General features: G+C 44.8%; 1 long non-coding RNA gene and 21 other non-coding genes across 22 annotated transcripts in view; 5 read left to right on the forward strand and 17 right to left on the reverse strand.

Annotated features, from left to right (window-relative positions):
* The window catches only part of LOC148679708 (uncharacterized), an 890299-nt gene that overhangs the window by 802763 nt on the left and 68395 nt on the right, over positions 1-19141 (reverse strand). The window lies entirely within an intron of this gene.
* LOC147844245 (U5 spliceosomal RNA) lies at positions 280-395 on the reverse strand. Its single transcript, XR_015492347.1, has one exon. It is a non-coding gene; the product is annotated as a U5 spliceosomal RNA (small nuclear RNA).
* On the reverse strand, positions 1503-1618 carry LOC147844246 (U5 spliceosomal RNA). The gene has a single exon (XR_015492284.1). It is a non-coding gene; the product is annotated as a U5 spliceosomal RNA (small nuclear RNA).
* LOC147844247 (U5 spliceosomal RNA) lies at positions 2725-2840 on the reverse strand. Its single transcript, XR_015492348.1, has one exon. It is a non-coding gene; the product is annotated as a U5 spliceosomal RNA (small nuclear RNA).
* LOC147844248 (U5 spliceosomal RNA) lies at positions 3948-4063 on the reverse strand. Its single transcript, XR_015492349.1, has one exon. It is a non-coding gene; the product is annotated as a U5 spliceosomal RNA (small nuclear RNA).
* LOC147844249 (U5 spliceosomal RNA) lies at positions 5171-5286 on the reverse strand. Its single transcript, XR_015492350.1, has one exon. It is a non-coding gene; the product is annotated as a U5 spliceosomal RNA (small nuclear RNA).
* On the reverse strand, positions 6394-6509 carry LOC147844250 (U5 spliceosomal RNA). Its single transcript, XR_015492285.1, has one exon. It is a non-coding gene; the product is annotated as a U5 spliceosomal RNA (small nuclear RNA).
* On the forward strand, positions 7212-7283 carry trnad-guc (transfer RNA aspartic acid (anticodon GUC)). The gene has a single exon. It is a non-coding gene; the product is annotated as a tRNA-Asp (tRNA).
* LOC147844252 (U5 spliceosomal RNA) lies at positions 7618-7733 on the reverse strand. The gene has a single exon (XR_015492367.1). It is a non-coding gene; the product is annotated as a U5 spliceosomal RNA (small nuclear RNA).
* LOC147844253 (U5 spliceosomal RNA) lies at positions 8838-8953 on the reverse strand. Its single transcript, XR_015492386.1, has one exon. It is a non-coding gene; the product is annotated as a U5 spliceosomal RNA (small nuclear RNA).
* On the reverse strand, positions 10061-10176 carry LOC147844254 (U5 spliceosomal RNA). Its single transcript, XR_015492286.1, has one exon. It is a non-coding gene; the product is annotated as a U5 spliceosomal RNA (small nuclear RNA).
* Positions 10878-10949, forward strand: trnad-guc (transfer RNA aspartic acid (anticodon GUC)). Its single transcript has one exon. It is a non-coding gene; the product is annotated as a tRNA-Asp (tRNA).
* LOC147844256 (U5 spliceosomal RNA) lies at positions 11284-11399 on the reverse strand. The gene has a single exon (XR_015492369.1). It is a non-coding gene; the product is annotated as a U5 spliceosomal RNA (small nuclear RNA).
* On the reverse strand, positions 12508-12623 carry LOC147844257 (U5 spliceosomal RNA). Its single transcript, XR_015492287.1, has one exon. It is a non-coding gene; the product is annotated as a U5 spliceosomal RNA (small nuclear RNA).
* Positions 13325-13396, forward strand: trnad-guc (transfer RNA aspartic acid (anticodon GUC)). Its single transcript has one exon. It is a non-coding gene; the product is annotated as a tRNA-Asp (tRNA).
* Positions 13731-13845, reverse strand: LOC147844259 (U5 spliceosomal RNA). Its single transcript, XR_015492391.1, has one exon. It is a non-coding gene; the product is annotated as a U5 spliceosomal RNA (small nuclear RNA).
* Positions 14953-15068, reverse strand: LOC147844260 (U5 spliceosomal RNA). Its single transcript, XR_015492352.1, has one exon. It is a non-coding gene; the product is annotated as a U5 spliceosomal RNA (small nuclear RNA).
* On the forward strand, positions 15769-15840 carry trnad-guc (transfer RNA aspartic acid (anticodon GUC)). Its single transcript has one exon. It is a non-coding gene; the product is annotated as a tRNA-Asp (tRNA).
* LOC147844262 (U5 spliceosomal RNA) lies at positions 16175-16290 on the reverse strand. Its single transcript, XR_015492357.1, has one exon. It is a non-coding gene; the product is annotated as a U5 spliceosomal RNA (small nuclear RNA).
* Positions 16991-17062, forward strand: trnad-guc (transfer RNA aspartic acid (anticodon GUC)). Its single transcript has one exon. It is a non-coding gene; the product is annotated as a tRNA-Asp (tRNA).
* LOC147844264 (U5 spliceosomal RNA) lies at positions 17397-17512 on the reverse strand. Its single transcript, XR_015492288.1, has one exon. It is a non-coding gene; the product is annotated as a U5 spliceosomal RNA (small nuclear RNA).
* Positions 18620-18735, reverse strand: LOC147844265 (U5 spliceosomal RNA). The gene has a single exon (XR_015492370.1). It is a non-coding gene; the product is annotated as a U5 spliceosomal RNA (small nuclear RNA).

Genomic DNA, 19141 nt, shown 5'->3' on the forward strand with positions numbered 1-19141 from the left:
TGTCCAAAGAAACAAACCCACCATACAATATTGGCCATGTACTTCTTGTGGTAAATAAGAGCTCGATTTTGCTCACTCGCTTTTTTGCTGCGGTTCCAAAGACTGCAATTGTGAAGAGAGGGAGAAAAAGACACACAGATCCAAGATTGCTGCGCTTTAGAGAATGAGCTAAGAGCAACTTCATTTGATCGCCGGATTGATAACAACCATTCAGTCTAGACTAATCTACTGACACAAACACTCTTCCACATCTCGTTCTGCAATTCAACATCTTAATGCAGCTCTGCAGATAGCAGAGCACCCAAAAATAAACAAAACTCACAATAGTTCCTCCCCACGGAAATCTTTAGTAAAAGGCGAAAGATTTGTGCGTGATTGAAGAGAAACTCAAGCTGTAACACTATGCTGCTTAATCAGAGCAGTTGGCCATACACAGCACAATGTTCGGCAAGGGTGACTGCAAGGCACGTTGGCCTCGTAATCCTACTTTGTTGAAATGAAGGCATCGAAGCATTACGCAGTACAGAATGAGCTCACACAGAAAGAGGTGCAGTCTTTGGTTAAGACAAATATATCCACATTTTCAAAGCTGCAGTGATGTCACCATGTAAAATTGTGTTATTAGGACATCAGACAGATTAGAGCCCAGTCCTTGGTAACAGCCAAAGGTTTTGAGGGTGACTATAACCAGCAGAAGCTACAGTTTGCCCTTTAGACTGAACCCATCGGTCGTTGTTTTTATTACATGTCTGACTCTGCCTGTCTTAAGGAGGAATGGCTTGGCTTCGGTTTGGTGAGACTGCTGGCAGAAAGTGTCCACCCACGCTTGACATAACCAAAAGCACGCTAGTCTTTGTTAGTATAGTGGACAGTATTTCCATGTGTCACCCGGATGATCAGGGTTCGCTTCCCTGCCAGGGGGGGCTTTTTTTAGGATGCTAAACTCCTCTTAAAAACTTGAGCTTCAGCATGAATCTGTCCAAAAAAAAAACAAGCCCACAGTGCGACGTTCGTCGGAAGAAACTTGCAGCCTTTTGCTCTCAGGCACCCTCAACATAATAGTGCAGCTGAACAGTTTACATTCTTGCATAAGTGATCCTCGTTAGTATAGTGGACAGTATCTACGCCTGTCACGCGGAAGACCGGGGTTCGATTCCCCGATGGGGAGGCATTTTCTTCAAGACGCTGAACTCCTTACCCCACCTCAGGCTTAAGCATAAAGCTGTCCAAAGAAACAAACCCACCATTCAATATTGGCCATGTCCTTCTTGTGGTAAAAAAGAGCTCGATTTTGCTCACTCGCTTTTTTGCTGCGGTTCCAAAGACTGCAATTGTGAAGAGAGGGAGAAAAAGACACACAGATCCAAGATTGCTGCGCTTTAGAGAATGAGCTAAGAGCAACTTCATTTGATCGCCGGATTGATAACAACCATTCTGTCTAGGCTAATCTACTGACACAAACACTCTTCCACATCTCGTTCTGCAATTCAACATCTTAATGCAGCTCTGCAGATAGCAGAGCACCCAAAAATAAACAAAACTCACAATAGTTCCTCCCCACGGAAATCTTTAGTAAAAGGCGAAAGATTTGTGCGTGATTGAAGAGAAACTCGAGCTGTAACACTATGCTGCTTAATCAGAGCAGTTGGCCATACACAGCACAATGTTCGGCAAGGGTGACTGCAAGGCACGTTGGCCTCGTAATCCTACTTTGTTGAAATGAAGGCATCGAAGCATTACGCAGTACAGAATGAGCTCACACAGAAAGAGGTGCAGTCTTTGGTTAAGACAAATATATCCACATTTTCAAAGCTGCAGTGATGTCACCATGTAAAATTGTGTTATTAGGACATCAGACAGATTAGAGCCCAGTCCTTGGTAACAGCCAAAGGTTTTGAGGGTGACTATAACCAGCAGAAGCTACAGTTTGCCCTTTGGACTGAACCCATCGGTCGTTGTTTTTATTACATGTCTGACTCTGCCTGTCTTAAGGAGGAATGGCTTGGCTTCGGTTTGGTGAGACTGCTGGCAGAAAGTGTCCACCCACGCTTGACATAACCAAAAGCACGCTAGTCTTTGTTAGTATAGTGGACAGTATTTCCATGTGTCACCCGGATGATCAGGGTTTGCTTCCCTGCCAGGGGGGGCTTTTTTTAGGATGCTAAACTCCTCTTAAAAACTTGAGCTTCAGCATGAATCTGTCCAAAAAAAAAACAAGCCCACAGTGCGACGTTCGTCGGAAGAAACTTGCAGCCTTTTGCTCTCAGGCAACCTCAACATAATAGTGCAGCTGAACAGTTTACATTCTTGCATAAGTGATCCTCGTTAGTATAGTGGACAGTATCTCCGCCTGTCACGCGGAAGACCGGGGTTCGATTCCCGACGGGGAGGCATTTTCTTCAAGACGCTGAACTCCTTACCCCACCTCAGGCTTAAGCATAAAGCTTTCCAAAGAAACAAACCCACCATACAATATTGGCCATGTCCTTCTTGTGGTAAAAAAGAGCTCGATTTTGCTCACTCGCTTTTTTGCTGCGGTTCCAAAGACTGCAATTGTGAAGAGAGGGAGAAAAAGACACACAGATCCAAGATTGCTGCGCTTTAGAGAATGAGCTAAGAGCAACTTCATTTGATCGCCGGATTGATAACAACCATTCAGTCTAGACTAATCTACTGACACAAACACTCTTCCACATCTCGTTCTGCAATTCAACATCTTAATGCAGCTCTGCAGATAGCAGAGCACCCAAAAATAAACAAAACTCACAATAGTTCCTCCCCACGGAAATCTTTAGTAAAAGGCGAAAGATTTGTGCGTGATTGAAGAGAAACTCAAGCTGTAACACTATGCTGCTTAATCAGAGCAGTTGGCCATACACAGCACAATGTTCGGCAAGGGTGACTGCAAGGCACGTTGGCCTCGTAATCCTACTTTGTTGAAATGAAGGCATCGAAGCATTACGCAGTACAGAATGAGGTCACACAGAAAGAGGTGCAGTCTTTGGTTAAGACAAATATATCCACATTTTCAAAGCTGCAGTGATGTCACCATGTAAAATTGTGTTATTAGGACATCAGACAGATTAGAGCCCAGTCCTTGGTAACAGCCAAAGGTTTTGAGGGTGACTATAACCAGCAGAAGCTACAGTTTGCCCTTTGGACTGAACCCATCGGTCGTTGTTTTTATTACATGTCTGACTCTGCCTGTCTTAAGGAGGAATGGCTTGGCTTCGGTTTGGTGAGACTGCTGGCAGAAAGTGTCCACCCACGCTTGACATAACCAAAAGCACGCTAGTCTTTGTTAGTATAGTGGACAGTATTTCCATGTGTCACCCGGATGATCAGGGTTCGCTTCCCTGCCAGGGGGGGCTTTTTTTAGGATGCTAAACTCCTCTTAAAAACTTGAGCTTCAGCATGAATCTGTCCAAAAAAAAAACAAGCCCACAGTGCGACGTTCGTCGGAAGAAACTTGCAGCCTTTTGCTCTCAGGCACCCTCAACATAATAGTGCAGCTGAACAGTTTACATTCTTGCATAAGTGATCCTTGTTAGTATAGTGGACAGTATCTCCGCCTGTCACGCGGAAGACCGGGGTTCGATTCCCCGACGGGGAGGCATTTTCTTCAAGACGCTGAACTCCTTACCCCACCTCAGGCTTAAGCATAAAGCTGTCCAAAGAAACAAACCCACCATACAATATTGGCCATGTACTTCTTGTGGTAAATAAGAGCTCGATTTTGCTCACTCGCTTTTTTGCTGCGGTTCCAAAGACTGCAATTGTGAAGAGAGGGAGAAAAAGACACACAGATCCAAGATTGCTGCGCTTTAGAGAATGAGCTAAGAGCAACTTCATTTGATCGCCGGATTGATAACAACCATTCAGTCTAGACTAATCTACTGACACAAACACTCTTCCACATCTCGTTCTGCAATTCAACATCTTAATGCAGCTCTGCAGATAGCAGAGCACCCAAAAATAAACAAAACTCACAATAGTTCCTCCCCACGGAAATCTTTAGTAAAAGGCGAAAGATTTGTGCGTGATTGAAGAGAAACTCAAGCTGTAACACTATGCTGCTTAATCAGAGCAGTTGGCCATACACAGCACAATGTTCGGCAAGGGTGACTGCAAGGCACGTTGGCCTCGTAATCCTACTTTGTTGAAATGAAGGCATCGAAGCATTACGCAGTACAGAATGAGCTCACACAGAAAGAGGTGCAGTCTTTGGTTAAGACAAATATATCCACATTTTCAAAGCTGCAGTGATGTCACCATGTAAAATTGTGTTATTAGGACATCAGACAGATTAGAGCCCAGTCCTTGGTAACAGCCAAAGGTTTTGAGGGTGACTATAACCAGCAGAAGCTACAGTTTGCCCTTTAGACTGAACCCATCGGTCGTTGTTTTTATTACATGTCTGACTCTGCCTGTCTTAAGGAGGAATGGCTTGGCTTCGGTTTGGTGAGACTGCTGGCAGAAAGTGTCCACCCACGCTTGACATAACCAAAAGCACGCTAGTCTTTGTTAGTATAGTGGACAGTATTTCCATGTGTCACCCGGATGATCAGGGTTCGCTTCCCTGCCAGGGGGGGCTTTTTTTAGGATGCTAAACTCCTCTTAAAAACTTGAGCTTCAGCATGAATCTGTCCAAAAAAAAAACAAGCCCACAGTGCGACGTTCGTCGGAAGAAACTTGCAGCCTTTTGCTCTCAGGCACCCTCAACATAATAGTGCAGCTGAACAGTTTACATTCTTGCATAAGTGATCCTTGTTAGTATAGTGGACAGTATCTCCGCCTGTCACGCGGAAGACCGGGGTTCGATTCCCCGACGGGGAGGCATTTTCTTCAAGACGCTGAACTCCTTACCCCACCTCAGGCTTAAGCATAAAGCTGTCCAAAGAAACAAACCCACCATACAATATTGGCCATGTACTTCTTGTGGTAAATAAGAGCTCGATTTTGCTCACTCGCTTTTTTGCTGCGGTTCCAAAGACTGCAATTGTGAAGAGAGGGAGAAAAAGACACACAGATCCAAGATTGCTGCGCTTTAGAGAATGAGCTAAGAGCAACTTCATTTGATCGCCGGATTGATAACAACCATTCAGTCTAGACTAATCTACTGACACAAACACTCTTCCACATCTCGTTCTGCAATTCAACATCTTAATGCAGCTCTGCAGATAGCAGAGCACCCAAAAATAAACAAAACTCACAATAGTTCCTCCCCACGGAAATCTTTAGTAAAAGGCGAAAGATTTGTGCGTGATTGAAGAGAAACTCAAGCTGTAACACTATGCTGCTTAATCAGAGCAGTTGGCCATACACAGCACAATGTTCGGCAAGGGTGACTGCAAGGCACGTTGGCCTCGTAATCCTACTTTGTTGAAATGAAGGCATCGAAGCATTACGCAGTACAGAATGAGCTCACACAGAAAGAGGTGCAGTCTTTGGTTAAGACAAATATATCCACATTTTCAAAGCTGCAGTGATGTCACCATGTAAAATTGTGTTATTAGGACATCAGACAGATTAGAGCCCAGTCCTTGGTAACAGCCAAAGGTTTTGAGGGTGACTATAACCAGCAGAAGCTACAGTTTGCCCTTTAGACTGAACCCATTGGTCGTTGTTTTTATTACATGTCTGACTCTGCCTGTCTTAAGGAGGAATGGCTTGGCTTCGGTTTGGTGAGACTGCTGGCAGAAAGTGTCCACCCACGCTTGACATAACCAAAAGCACGCTAGTCTTTGTTAGTATAGTGGACAGTATTTCCATGTGTCACCCGGATGATCAGGGTTCGCTTCCCTGCCAGGGGGGGCTTTTTTTAGGATGCTAAACTCCTCTTAAAAACTTGAGCTTCAGCATGAATCTGTCCAAAAAAAAAACAAGCCCACAGTGCGACGTTCGTCGGAAGAAACTTGCAGCCTTTTGCTCTCAGGCACCCTCAACATAATAGTGCAGCTGAACAGTTTACATTCTTGCATAAGTGATCCTCGTTAGTATAGTGGACAGTATCTACGCCTGTCACGCGGAAGACCGGGGTTCGATTCCCCGATGGGGAGGCATTTTCTTCAAGACGCTGAACTCCTTACCCCACCTCAGGCTTAAGCATAAAGCTGTCCAAAGAAACAAACCCACCATTCAATATTGGCCATGTCCTTCTTGTGGTAAAAAAGAGCTCGATTTTGCTCACTCGCTTTTTTGCTGCGGTTCCAAAGACTGCAATTGTGAAGAGAGGGAGAAAAAGACACACAGATCCAAGATTGCTGCGCTTTAGAGAATGAGCTAAGAGCAACTTCATTTGATCACCGGATTGATAACAACCATTCTGTCTAGGCTAATCTACTGACACAAACACTCTTCCACATCTCGTTCTGCAATTCAACATCTTAATGCAGCTCTGCAGATAGCAGAGCACCCAAAAATAAACAAAACTCACAATAGTTCCTCCCCACGGAAATCTTTAGTAAAAGGCGAAAGATTTGTGCGTGATTGAAGAGAAACTCGAGCTGTAACACTATGCTGCTTAATCAGAGCAGTTGGCCATACACAGCACAATGTTCGGCAAGGGTGACTGCAAGGCACGTTGGCCTCGTAATCCTACTTTGTTGAAATGAAGGCATCGAAGCATTACGCAGTACAGAATGAGCTCACACAGAAAGAGGTGCAGTCTTTGGTTAAGACAAATATATCCACATTTTCAAAGCTGCAGTGATGTCACCATGTAAAATTGTGTTATTAGGACATCAGACAGATTAGAGCCCAGTCCTTGGTAACAGCCAAAGGTTTTGAGGGTGACTATAACCAGCAGAAGCTACAGTTTGCCCTTTGGACTGAACCCATCGGTCGTTGTTTTTATTACATGTCTGACTCTGCCTGTCTTAAGGAGGAATGGCTTGGCTTCGGTTTGGTGAGACTGCTGGCAGAAAGTGTCCACCCACGCTTGACATAACCAAAAGCACGCTAGTCTTTGTTAGTATAGTGGACAGTATTTCCATGTGTCACCCGGATGATCAGGGTTCGCTTCCCTGCCAGGGGGGGCTTTTTTTAGGATGCTAAACTCCTCTTAAAAACTTGAGCTTCAGCATGAATCTGTCCAAAAAAAAAAACAAGCCCACAGTGCGACGTTCGTCGGAAGAAACTTGCAGCCTTTTGCTCTCAGGCACCCTCAACATAATAGTGCAGCTGAACAGTTTACATTCTTGCATAAGTGATCCTCGTTAGTATAGTGGACAGTATCTCCGCCTGTCACGCGGAAGACCGGGGTTCGATTCCCCGACGGGGAGGCATTTTCTTCAAGACGCTGAACTCCTTACCCCACCTCAGGCTTAAGCATAAAGCTGTCCAAAGAAACAAACCCACCATACAATATTGGCCATGTCCTTCTTGTGGTAAATAAGAGCTCGATTTTGCTCACTCGCTTTTTTGCTGCGGTTCCAAAGACTGCAATTGTGAAGAGAGGGAGAAAAAGACACACAGATCCAAGATTGCTGCGCTTTAGAGAATGAGCTAAGAGCAACTTCATTTGATCACCGGATTGATAACAACCATTCTGTCTAGGCTAATCTACTGACACAAACACTCTTCCACATCTCGTTCTGCAATTCAACATCTTAATGCAGCTCTGCAGATAGCAGAGCACCCAAAAATAAACAAAACTCACAATAGTTCCTCCCCACAGAAATCTTTAGTAAAAGGCGAAAGATTTGTGCGTGATTGAAGAGAAACTCGAGCTGTAACACTATGCTGCTTAATCAGAGCAGTAGGCCTGACACAGCACAATGTTCGGCAAGGGTGACTGCAAGGCACGTTGGCCTCGTAATCCTACTTTGTTGAAATGAAGGCATCGAAGCATTACGCAGTACAGAATGAGCTCACACAGAAAGAGGTGCAGTCTTTGGTTAAGACAAATATATCCACATTTTCAAAGCTGCAGTGATGTCACCATGTAAAATTGTGTTATTAGGACATCAGACAGATTAGAGCCCAGTCCTTGGTAACAGCCAAAGGTTTTGAGGGTGACTATAACCAGCAGAAGCTACAGTTTGCTCTTTGGACTGAACCCATCGGTCGTTGTTTTTATTACATGTCTGACTCTGCCTGTCTTAAGGAAAAATGGCTTGGCTTCGGTTTGGTGAGACTGCTGGCAGAAAGTGTCCACCCACGCTTAACATATCCAATAGCACGCTAGTCTTTGTTAGTATAGTGGTCAGTATTTCCATGTGTCACCCAGATGATCAGGGTTCGCTTCCCTGCCAGGGGGTGCTTTTTTTAGGATGCTAAACTCCTCTCAAAAACTTGAGCTTCAGCATGAATCTGTCCAAAAAAACAAGCCCACAGTGCGACGTTCGTCGGAAGAAACTTGCAGCCTTTTGTTCTCAGGCACCCTCAACATAATAGTGCAGCTGAACAGTTTACATTCATGCATAAGTGATCCTCGTTAGTATAGTGGACAGTATCTCCGCCTGTCACGCGTAAGACCGGGGTTCGATTCCCCGACGGGGAGGCATTTTCTTCAAGACGCTGAACTCCTTACCCCACCTCAGGCTTGAGCATAAAGCTGTCCAAAGAAACAAACCCACCATTCAATATTGGCCATGTCCTTCTTGTGGTAAAAAAGAGCTCGATTTTGCTCACTCGCTTTTTTGCTGCGGTTCCAAAGATTGCAATTGTGAAGAGAGGGAGAAAAAGACACACAGATCCAAGATTGCTGCGCTTTAGAGAATGAGCTAAGAGCAACTTCATTTGATCGCCGGATTGATAACAACCATTCTGTCTAGGCTAATCTACTGACACAAACACTCTTCCACATCTCGTTCTGCAATTCAACATCTTAATGCAGCTCTGCAGATAGCAGAGCACCCAATAATAAACAAAACTCACAATAGTTCCTCCCCACGGAAATCTTTAGTAAAAGGCGAAAGATTTGAGCGTGATTGAAGAGAAACTCAAGCTGTAACACTATGCTGCTTAATCAGAGCAGTTGGCCATACACAGCACAATGTTCGGCAAGGGTGACTGCAAGGCACGTTGGCCTCGTAATCCTACTTTGTTGAAATGAAGGCATCGAAGCATTACGCAGTACAGAATGAGCTCACACAGAAAGAGGTGCAGTCTTTGGTTAAGACAAATATATCCACATTTTCAAAGCTGCAGTGATGTCACCATGTAAAATTGTGTTATTAGGACATCAGACAGATTAGAGCCCAGTCCTTGGTAACAGCCAAAGGTTTTGAGGGTGACTATAACCAGCAGAAGCTACAGTTTGCCCTTTGGACTGAACCCATCGGTCGTTGTTTTTATTACATGTCTGACTCTGCCTGTCTTAAGGAGGAATGGCTTGGCTTCGGTTTGGTGAGACTGCTGGCAGAAAGTGTCCACCCACGCTTGACATAACCAAAAGCACGCTAGTCTTTGTTAGTATAGTGGACAGTATTTCCATGTGTCACCCGGATGATCAGGGTTCGCTTCCCTGCCAGGGGGGGCTTTTTTTAGGATGCTAAACTCCTCTTAAAAACTTGAGCTTCAGCATGAATCTGTCCAAAAAAAAAACAAGCCCACAGTGCGACGTTCGTCGGAAGAAACTTGCAGCCTTTTGCTCTCAGGCACCCTCAACATAATAGTGCAGCTGAACAGTTTACATTCTTGCATAAGTGATCCTCGTTAGTATAGTGGACAGTATCTACGCCTGTCACGCGGAAGACCGGGGTTCGATTCCCCGATGGGGAGGCATTTTCTTCAAGACGCTGAACTCCTTACCCCACCTCAGGCTTAAGCATAAAGCTGTCCAAAGAAACAAACCCACCATTCAATATTGGCCATGTCCTTCTTGTGGTAAAAAAGAGCTCGATTTTGCTCACTCGCTTTTTTGCTGCGGTTCCAAAGACTGCAATTGTGAAGAGAGGGAGAAAAAGACACACAGATCCAAGATTGCTGCGCTTTAGAGAATGAGCTAAGAGCAACTTCATTTGATCACCGGATTGATAACAACCATTCTGTCTAGGCTAATCTACTGACACAAACACTCTTCCACATCTCGTTCTGCAATTCAACATCTTAATGCAGCTCTGCAGATAGCAGAGCACCCAAAAATAAACAAAACTCACAATAGTTCCTCCCCACGGAAATCTTTAGTAAAAGGCGAAAGATTTGTGCGTGATTGAAGAGAAACTCGAGCTGTAACACTATGCTGCTTAATCAGAGCAGTTGGCCATACACAGCACAATGTTCGGCAAGGGTGACTGCAAGGCACGTTGGCCTCGTAATCCTACTTTGTTGAAATGAAGGCATCGAAGCATTACGCAGTACAGAATGAGCTCACACAGAAAGAGGTGCAGTCTTTGGTTAAGACAAATATATCCACATTTTCAAAGCTGCAGTGATGTCACCATGTAAAATTGTGTTATTAGGACATCAGACAGATTAGAGCCCAGTCCTTGGTAACAGCCAAAGGTTTTGAGGGTGACTATAACCAGCAGAAGCTACAGTTTGCCCTTTGGTGTGAACCCATCGGTCGTTGTTTTTATTACATGTCTGACTCTGCCTGTCTTAAGGAGGAATGGCTTGGCTTCGGTTTGGTGAGACTGCTGGCAGAAAGTGTCCACCCACGCTTGACATAACCAAAAGCACGCTAGTCTTTGTTAGTATAGTGGACAGTATTTCCATGTGTTACCCGGATGATCAGGGTTCGCTTCCCTGCCAGGGGGGCTTTTTTTAGGATGCTAAACTCCTCTTAAAAACTTGAGCTTCAGCATGAATCTGTCCAAAAAAAAAAACAAGCCCACAGTGCGACGTTCGTCGGAAGAAACTTGCAGCCTTTTGCTCTCAGGCACCCTCAACATAATAGTGCAGCTGAACAGTTTACATTCTTGCATAAGTGATCCTCGTTAGTATAGTGGACAGTATCTCCGCCTGTCACGCGGAAGACCGGGGTTCGATTCCCCGACGGGGAGGCATTTTCTTCAAGACGCTGAACTCCTTACCCCACCTCAGGCTTAAGCATAAAGCTGTCCAAAGAAACAAACCCACCATACAATATTGGCCATGTCCTTCTTGTGGTAAATAAGAGCTCGATTTTGCTCACTCGCTTTTTTGCTGCGGTTCCAAAGACTGCAATTGTGAAGAGAGGGAGAAAAAGACACACAGATCCAAGATTGCTGCGCTTTAGAGAATGAGCTAAGAGCAACTTCATTTGATCACCGGATTGATAACAACCATTCTGTTTAGGCTAATCTACTGACACAAACACTCTTCCACATCTCGTTCTGCAATTCAACATCTTAATGCAGCTCTGCAGATAGCAGAGCACCCAAAAATAAACAAAACTCACAATAGTTCCTCCCCACAGAAATCTTTAGTAAAAGGCGAAAGATTTGTGCGTGATTGAAGAGAAACTCGAGCTGTAACACTATGCTGCTTAATCAGAGCACTAGGCCTGACACAGCACAATGTTCGGCAAGGGTGACTGCAAGGCACGTTGGCCTCGTAATCCTACTTTGTTGAAATGAAGGCATCGAAGCATTACGCAGTACAGAATGAGCTCACACAGAAAGAGGTGCAGTCTTTGGTTAAGACAAATATATCCACATTTTCAAAGCTGCAGTGATGTCACCATGTAAAATTGTGTTATTAGGACATCAGACAGATTAGAGCCCAGTCCTTGGTAACAGCCAAAGGTTTTGAGGGTGACTATAACCAGCAGAAGCTACAGTTTGCTCTTTGGACTGAACCCATCGGTCGTTGTTTTTATTACATGTCTGACTCTGCCTGTCTTAAGGAAAAATGGCTTGGCTTCGGTTTGGTGAGACTGCTGGCAGAAAGTGTCCACCCACGCTTAACATATCCAATAGCACGCTAGTCTTTGTTAGTATAGTGGTCAGTATTTCCATGTGTCACCCAGATGATCAGGGTTCGCTTCCCTGCCAGGGGGTGCTTTTTTTAGGATGCTAAACTCCTCTTAAAAACTTGAGCTTTCAGCATGAATCTGTCCAAAAAAAAAACAAGCCCACAGTGCGACGTTCGTCGGAAGAAACTTGCAGCCTTTTGCTCTCAGGCACCCTCAACATAATAGTGCAGCTGAACAGTTTACATTCTTGCATAAGTGATCCTCGTTAGTATAGTGGACAGTATCTACGCCTGTCACGCGGAAGACCGGGGTTCGATTCCCCGATGGGGAGGCATTTTCTTTAAGACGCTGAACTCCTTACCCCACCTCAGGCTTAAGCATAAAGCTGTCCAAAGAAACAAACCCACCATTCAATATTGGCCATGTCCTTCTTGTGGTAAAAAAGAGCTCGATTTTGCTCACTCGCTTTTTTGCTGCGGTTCCAAAGACTGCAATTGTGAAGAGAGGGAGAAAAAGACACACAGATCCAAGATTGCTGCGCTTTAGAGAATGAGCTAAGAGCAACTTCATTTGATCGCCGGATTGATAACAACCATTCTGTCTAGGCTAATCTACTGACACAAACACTCTTCCACATCTCGTTCTGCAATTCAACATCTTAATGCAGCTCTGCAGATAGCAGAGCACCCAAAAATAAACAAAACTCACAATAGTTCCTCCCCACGGAAATCTTTAGTAAAAGGCGAAAGATTTGTGCGTGATTGAAGAGAAACTCGAGCTGTAACACTATGCTGCTTAATCAGAGCAGTTGGCCATACACAGCACAATGTTCGGCAAGGGTGACTGCAAGGCACGTTGGCCTCGTAATCCTACTTTGTTGAAATGAAGGCATCGAAGCATTACGCAGTACAGAATGAGCTCACACAGAAAGAGGTGCAGTCTTTGGTTAAGACAAATATATCCACATTTTCAAAGCTGCAGTGATGTCACCATGTAAAATTGTGTTATTAGGACATCAGACAGATTAGAGCCCAGTCCTTGGTAACAGCCAAAGGTTTTGAGGGTGACTATAACCAGCAGAAGCTACAGTTTGCCCTTTGAACTGAACCCATCGGTCGTTGTTTTTATTACATGTCTGACTCTGCCTGTCTTAAGGAGGAATGGCTTGGCTTCGGTTTGGTGAGACTGCTGGCAGAAAGTGTCCACCCACGCTTGACATAACCAAAAGCACACTAGTCTTTGTTAGTATAGTGGACAGTATTTCCATGTGTCACCCGGATGATCAGGGTTCGCTTCCCTGCCAGGGGGGGCTTTTTTTAGGATGCTAAACTCCTCTTAAAAACTTGAGCTTCAGCATGAATCTGTCCAAAAAAAAAACAAGCCCACAGTGCGACGTTCGTCGGAAGAAACTTGCAGCCTTTTGCTCTCAGGCACCCTCAACATAATAGTGCAGCTGAACAGTTTACATTCTTGCATGAGTGATCCTCGTTAGTATAGTGGACAGTATCTCCGCCTGTCACGCGGAAGACCGGGGTTCGATTCCCCGACGGGGAGGCATTTTCTTCAAGACGCTGAACTCCTTACCCCACCTCAGGCTTAAGCATAAAGCTGTCCAAAGAAACAAACCCACCATACAATATTGGCCATGTCCTTCTTGTGGTAAATAAGAGCTCGATTTTGCTCACTCGCTTTTTTGCTGCGGTTCCAAAGACTGCAATTGTGAAGAGAGGGAGAAAAAGACACACAGATCCAAGATTGCTGCGCTTTAGAGAATGAGCTAAGAGCAACTTCATTTGATCGCCGGATTGATAACAACCATTCTGTCTAGGCTAATCTACTGACACAAACACTCTTCCACATCTCGTTCTGCAATTCAACATCTTAATGCAGCTCTGCAGATAGCAGAGCACCCAAAAATAAACAAAACTCACAATAGCTCCTCCCCACGGAAATCCTTAGTAAAAGGCGAAAGATTTGTGCGTAATTGAAGAAAACTCGAGCTGTAACACTATGCTGCTTAATCAGAGCAGTTGGCCATACACAGCACAATGTTCGGCAAGGGTGACTGCAAGGCACGTTGGCCTCGTAATCCTACTTTGTTGAAATGAAGGCATCGAAGCATTACGCAGTACAGAATGAGGTCACACAGAAAGAGGTGCAGTCTTTGGTTAAGACAAATATATCCACATTTTCAAAGCTGCAGTGATGTCACCATGTAAAATTGTGTTATTAGGACATCAGACAGATTAGAGCCCAGTCCTTGGTAACAGCCAAAGGTTTTGAGGGTGACTATAACCAGCAGAAGCTACAGTTTGCCCTTTGGACTGAACCCATCGGTCGTTGTTTTTATTACATGTCTGACTCTGCCTGTCTTAAGGAGGAATGGCTTGGCTTCGGTTTGGTGAGACTGCTGGCAGAAAGTGTCCACCCACGCTTGACATAACCAAAAGCACGCTAGTCTTTGTTAGTATAGTGGACAGTATTTCCATGTGTCACCCGGATGATCAGGGTTCGCTTCCCTGCCAGGGGGGGCTTTTTTTAGGATGCTAAACTCCTCTTAAAAACTTGAGCTTCAGCATGAATCTGTCCAAAAAAAAAACAAGCCCACAGTGCGACGTTCGTCGGAAGAAACTTGCAGCCTTTTGCTCTCAGGCACCCTCAACATAATAGTGCAGCTGAACAGTTTACATTCTTGCATAAGTGATCCTCGTTAGTATAGTGGACAGTATCTCCGCCTGTCACGCGGAAGACCGGGGTTCGATTCCCCAACGGGGAGGCATTTTCTTCAAGACGCTGAACTCCTTACCCCACCTCAGGCTTAAGCATAAAGCTGTCCAAAGAAACAAACCCACCATACAATATTGGCCATGTCCTTCTTGTGGTAAATAAGAGCTCGATTTTGCTCACTCGCTTTTTTGCTGCGGTTCCAAAGACTGCAATTGTGAAGAGAGGGAGAAAAAGACACACAGATCCAAGATTGCTGCGCTTTAGAGAATGAGCTAAGAGCAACTTCATTTGATCGCCGGATTGATAACAACCATTCTGTCTAGGCTAATCTACTGACACAAACACTCTTCCACATCTCGTTCTGCAATTCAACATCTTAATGCAGCTCTGCAGATAGCAGAGCACCCAAAAATAAACAAAACTCACAATAGTTCCTTCCCACGGAAATCTTTAGTAAAAGGCGAAAGATTTGTGCGTGATTGAAGAGAAACTTGAGCTGTAAAACTATGCTGCTTAATCAGAGCAGTAGGCCTGACACAGCACAATGTTCGGCAAGGGTGACTGCAAGGCACGTTGGCCTCGTAATCCTACTTTGTTGAAATGAAGGCATCGAAGCATTACGCAGTACAGAATGAGGTCACACAGAAAGAGGTGCAGTCTTTGGTTAAGACAAATATATCCACATTTTCAAAGCTGCAGTGATGTCACCATGTAAAATTGTGTTATTAGGACATCAGACAGATTAGAGCCCAGTCCTTGGTAACAGCCAAAGGTTTTGAGGGTGACTATAACCAGCAGAAGCTACAGTTTGCCCTTTGGACTGAACCCATCGGTCGTTGTTTTTATTACATGTCTGACTCTGCCTGTCTTAAGGAGGAATGGCTTGGCTTCGGTTTGGTGAGACTGCTGGCAGAAAGTGTCCACCCATGCTTGACATAACCAAAAGCACGCTAGTCTTTGTTAGTATAGTGGACAGTATTTCCATGTGTCACCCGGATGATCAGGGTTCGCTTCCCTGCCAGGGGGGGTTTTTTTCAGGATGCTAAACTCCTCTTAAAAACTTGAGCTTCAGCATGAATCTGTCCAAAAAAAAACAAGCCCACAGTGCGACGTTCGTCGGAAGAAACTTGCAGCCTTTTGCTCTCAGGCACCCTCAACATAATAGTGCAGCTGAACAGTTTACATTCTTGCATGAGTGATCCTCGTTAGTATAGTGGACAGTATCTCCGCCTGTCACGCGGAAGACCGGGGTTCGATTCCCCGACGGGGAGGCATTTTCTTCAAGACGCTGAACTCCTTACCCCACCTCAGGCTTAAGCATAAAGCTGTCCAAAGAAACAAACCCACCATACAATATTGGCCATGTCCTTCTTGTGGTAAATAAGAGCTCGATTTTGCTCACTCGCTTTTTTGCTGCGGTTCCAAAGACTGCAATTGTGAAGAGAGGGAGAAAAAGACACACAGATCCAAGATTGCTGCGCTTTAGAGAATGAGCTAAGAGCAACTTCATTTGATCGCCGGATTGATAACAACCATTCTGTCTAGGCTAATCTACTGACACAAACACTCTTCCACATCTCGTTCTGCAATTCAACATCTTAATGCAGCTCTGCAGATAGCAGAGCACCCAAAAATAAACAAAACTCACAATAGTTCCTCCCCACGGAAATCTTTAGTAAAAGGCAAAAGATTTGTGCATGATTGAAGAGAAACTCGAGCTGTAACACTATGCTGCTTAATCAGAGCACTTGGCCATACACAGCACAATGTTCGGCAAGGGTGACTGCAAGGCACGTTGGCCTCGTAATCCAACTTTGTTGAAATGAAGGCATCGAAGCATTACGCAGTACAGAATGAGGTCACACAGAAAGAGGTGCAGTCTTTGGTTAAGACAAATATATCCACATTTTCAAAGCTGCAGTGATGTCACCATGTAAAATTGTGTTATTAGGACATCAGACAGATTAGAGCCCAGTCCTTGGTAACAGCCAAAGGTTTTGAGGGTGACTATAACCAGCAGAAGCTACAGTTTGCCCTTTGGACGGAACCCATCGGTCGTTGTTTTTATTACATGTCTGACTCTGCCTGTCTTAAGGAGGAATGGCTTGGCTTCGGTTTGGTGAGACTGCTGGCAGAAAGTGTCCACCCACGCTTGACATATCCAACAGCACGCTAGTCTTTGTTAGTATAGTGGACAGTATTTCCATGTGTCACCCGGATGATCAGAGTTCGCTTCCCTGCCAGGGGGTGCTTTTTTTTAGGATGCTAAACTCCTCTCAAAAACTTGAGCTTCAGCATGAATCTGTCCAAAAAAAACAAGCCCACAGTGCGACGTTCGTCGGAAGAAACTTGCAGCCTTTTGCTCTCAGGCACCCTCAACACAATAGTGCAGCTGAACAGTTTACATTCTTGCATGAGTGATCCTCGTTAGTATAGTGGACAGTATCTCCGCCTGTCACGCGGAAGACCGGGGTTCGATTCCCCGACGGGGAGGCATTTTCTTCAAGACGCTGAACTCCTTACCCCACCTCAGGCTTAAGCATAAAGCTGTCCAAAGAAACAAACCCACCATACAATATTGGCCATGTCCTTCTTGTGGTAAATAAGAGCTCGATTTTGCTCACTCGCTTTTTTGCTGCGGTTCCAAAGACTGCAATTGTGAAGAGAGGGAGAAAAAGACACACAGATCCAAGATTGCTGCGCTTTAGAGAATGAGCTAAGAGCAACTTCATTTGATCGCCGGATTGATAACAACCATTCTGTCTAGGCTAATCTACTGACACAAACACTCTTCCACATCTCGTTCTGCAATTCAACATCTTAATGCAGCTCTGCAGATAGCAGAGCACCCAAAAATAAACAAAACTCACAATAGTTCCTCCCCACGGAAATCTTTAGTAAAAGGCGAAAGATTTGTGCGTGATTGAAGAGAAACTCGAGCTGTAACACTATGCTGCTTAATCAGAGCAGTTGGCCATACACAGCACAATGTTCGGCAAAGGTGACTGCAAGGCACGTTGGCCTCGTAATCCTACTTTGTTGAAATGAAGGCATCGAAGCATTACGCAGTACAGAATGAGGTCACACAGAAAGAGGTGCAGTCTTTGGTTAAGACAAATATATCCACATTTTCAAAGCTGCAGTGATGTCACCATGTAAAATTGTGTTATTAGGACATCAGACAGATTAGAGCCCAGTCCTTGGTAACAGCCAAAGGTTTTGAGGGTGACTATAACCAGCAGAAGCTACAGTTTGCCCTTTGGACTGAACCCATCGGTCGTTGTTTTTATTACATGTCTGACTCTGCCTGTCTTAAGGAGGAATGGCTTGGCTTCGGTTTGGTGAGACTGCTGGCAGAAAGTGTCCACCCACGCTTGACATAACCAAAAGCACGCTAGTCTTTGTTAGTATAGTGGACAGTATTTCCATGTGTCACCCGGATGATCAGGGTTCGCTTCCCTGCCAGGGGGGGCTTTTTTTAGGATGCTAAACTCCTCTTAAAAACTTGAGCTTCAGCATGAATCTGTCCAAAAAAAAAACAAGCCCACAGTGCGACGTTCGTCGGAAGAAACTTGCAGCCTTTTGCTCTCAGGCACCCTCAACATAATAGTGCAGCTGAACAGTTTACATTCTTGCATGAGTGATCCTCGTTAGTATAGTGGACAGTATCTCCGCCTGTCACGCGGAAGACCGGGGTACGATTCCCCGACGGGGAGGCATTTTCTTCAAGACGCTGAACTCCTTACCCCACCTCAGGCTTAAGCATAAAGCTGTCCAAAGAAACAAACCCACCATACAATATTGGCCATGTCCTTCTTGTGGTAAATAAGAGCTCGATTTTGCTCACTCGCTTTTTTGCTGCGGTTCCAAAGACTGCAATTGTGAAGAGAGGGAGAAAAAGACACACAGATCCAAGATTGCTGCGCTTTAGAGAATGAGCTAAGAGCAACTTCATTTGATCGCCGGATTGATAACAACCATTCGGTCTAGGCTAATCTACTGACACAAACACTCTTCCACATCTCGTTCTGCAATTCAACATCTTAATGCAGCTCTGCAGATAGCAGAGCACCAAAACATAAACAAAACTCACAATAGTTCCTCCCCACGGAAATCTTTAGTAAAAGGCGAAAGATTTGTGCGTGTTTGAAGAGAAACTCGAGCTGTAACACTATGCTGCTTAATCAGAGCAGTTGGCCATACACAGCACAATGTTCGGCAAGGGTGACTGCAAGGCACGTTGGCCTCGTAATCCTACTTTGTTGAAATGAAGGCATCGAAGCATTACGCAGTACAGAATGAGGTCACACAGAAAGAGGTGCAGTCTTTGGTTAAGACAAATATATCCACATTTTCAAAGCTGCAGTGATGTCACCATGTAAAATTGTGTTATTAGGACATCAGACAGATTAGAGCCCAGTCCTTGGTAACAGCCAAAGGTTTTGAGGGTGACTATAACCAGCAGAAGCTACAGTTTGCCCTTTGGACTGAACCCATCGGTCGTTGTTTTTATTACATGTCTGACTCTGCCTGTCTTAAGGAGGAATGGCTTGGCTTCGGTTTGGTGAGACT

This window comes from Danio rerio, chromosome 5 (genome assembly GCF_052040795.2).
Source record: "Danio rerio strain M-AB ecotype USA chromosome 5, GRCz13ab, whole genome shotgun sequence".
In the NCBI taxonomy this organism is placed as follows: domain Eukaryota; kingdom Metazoa; phylum Chordata; class Actinopteri; order Cypriniformes; family Danionidae; genus Danio; species Danio rerio.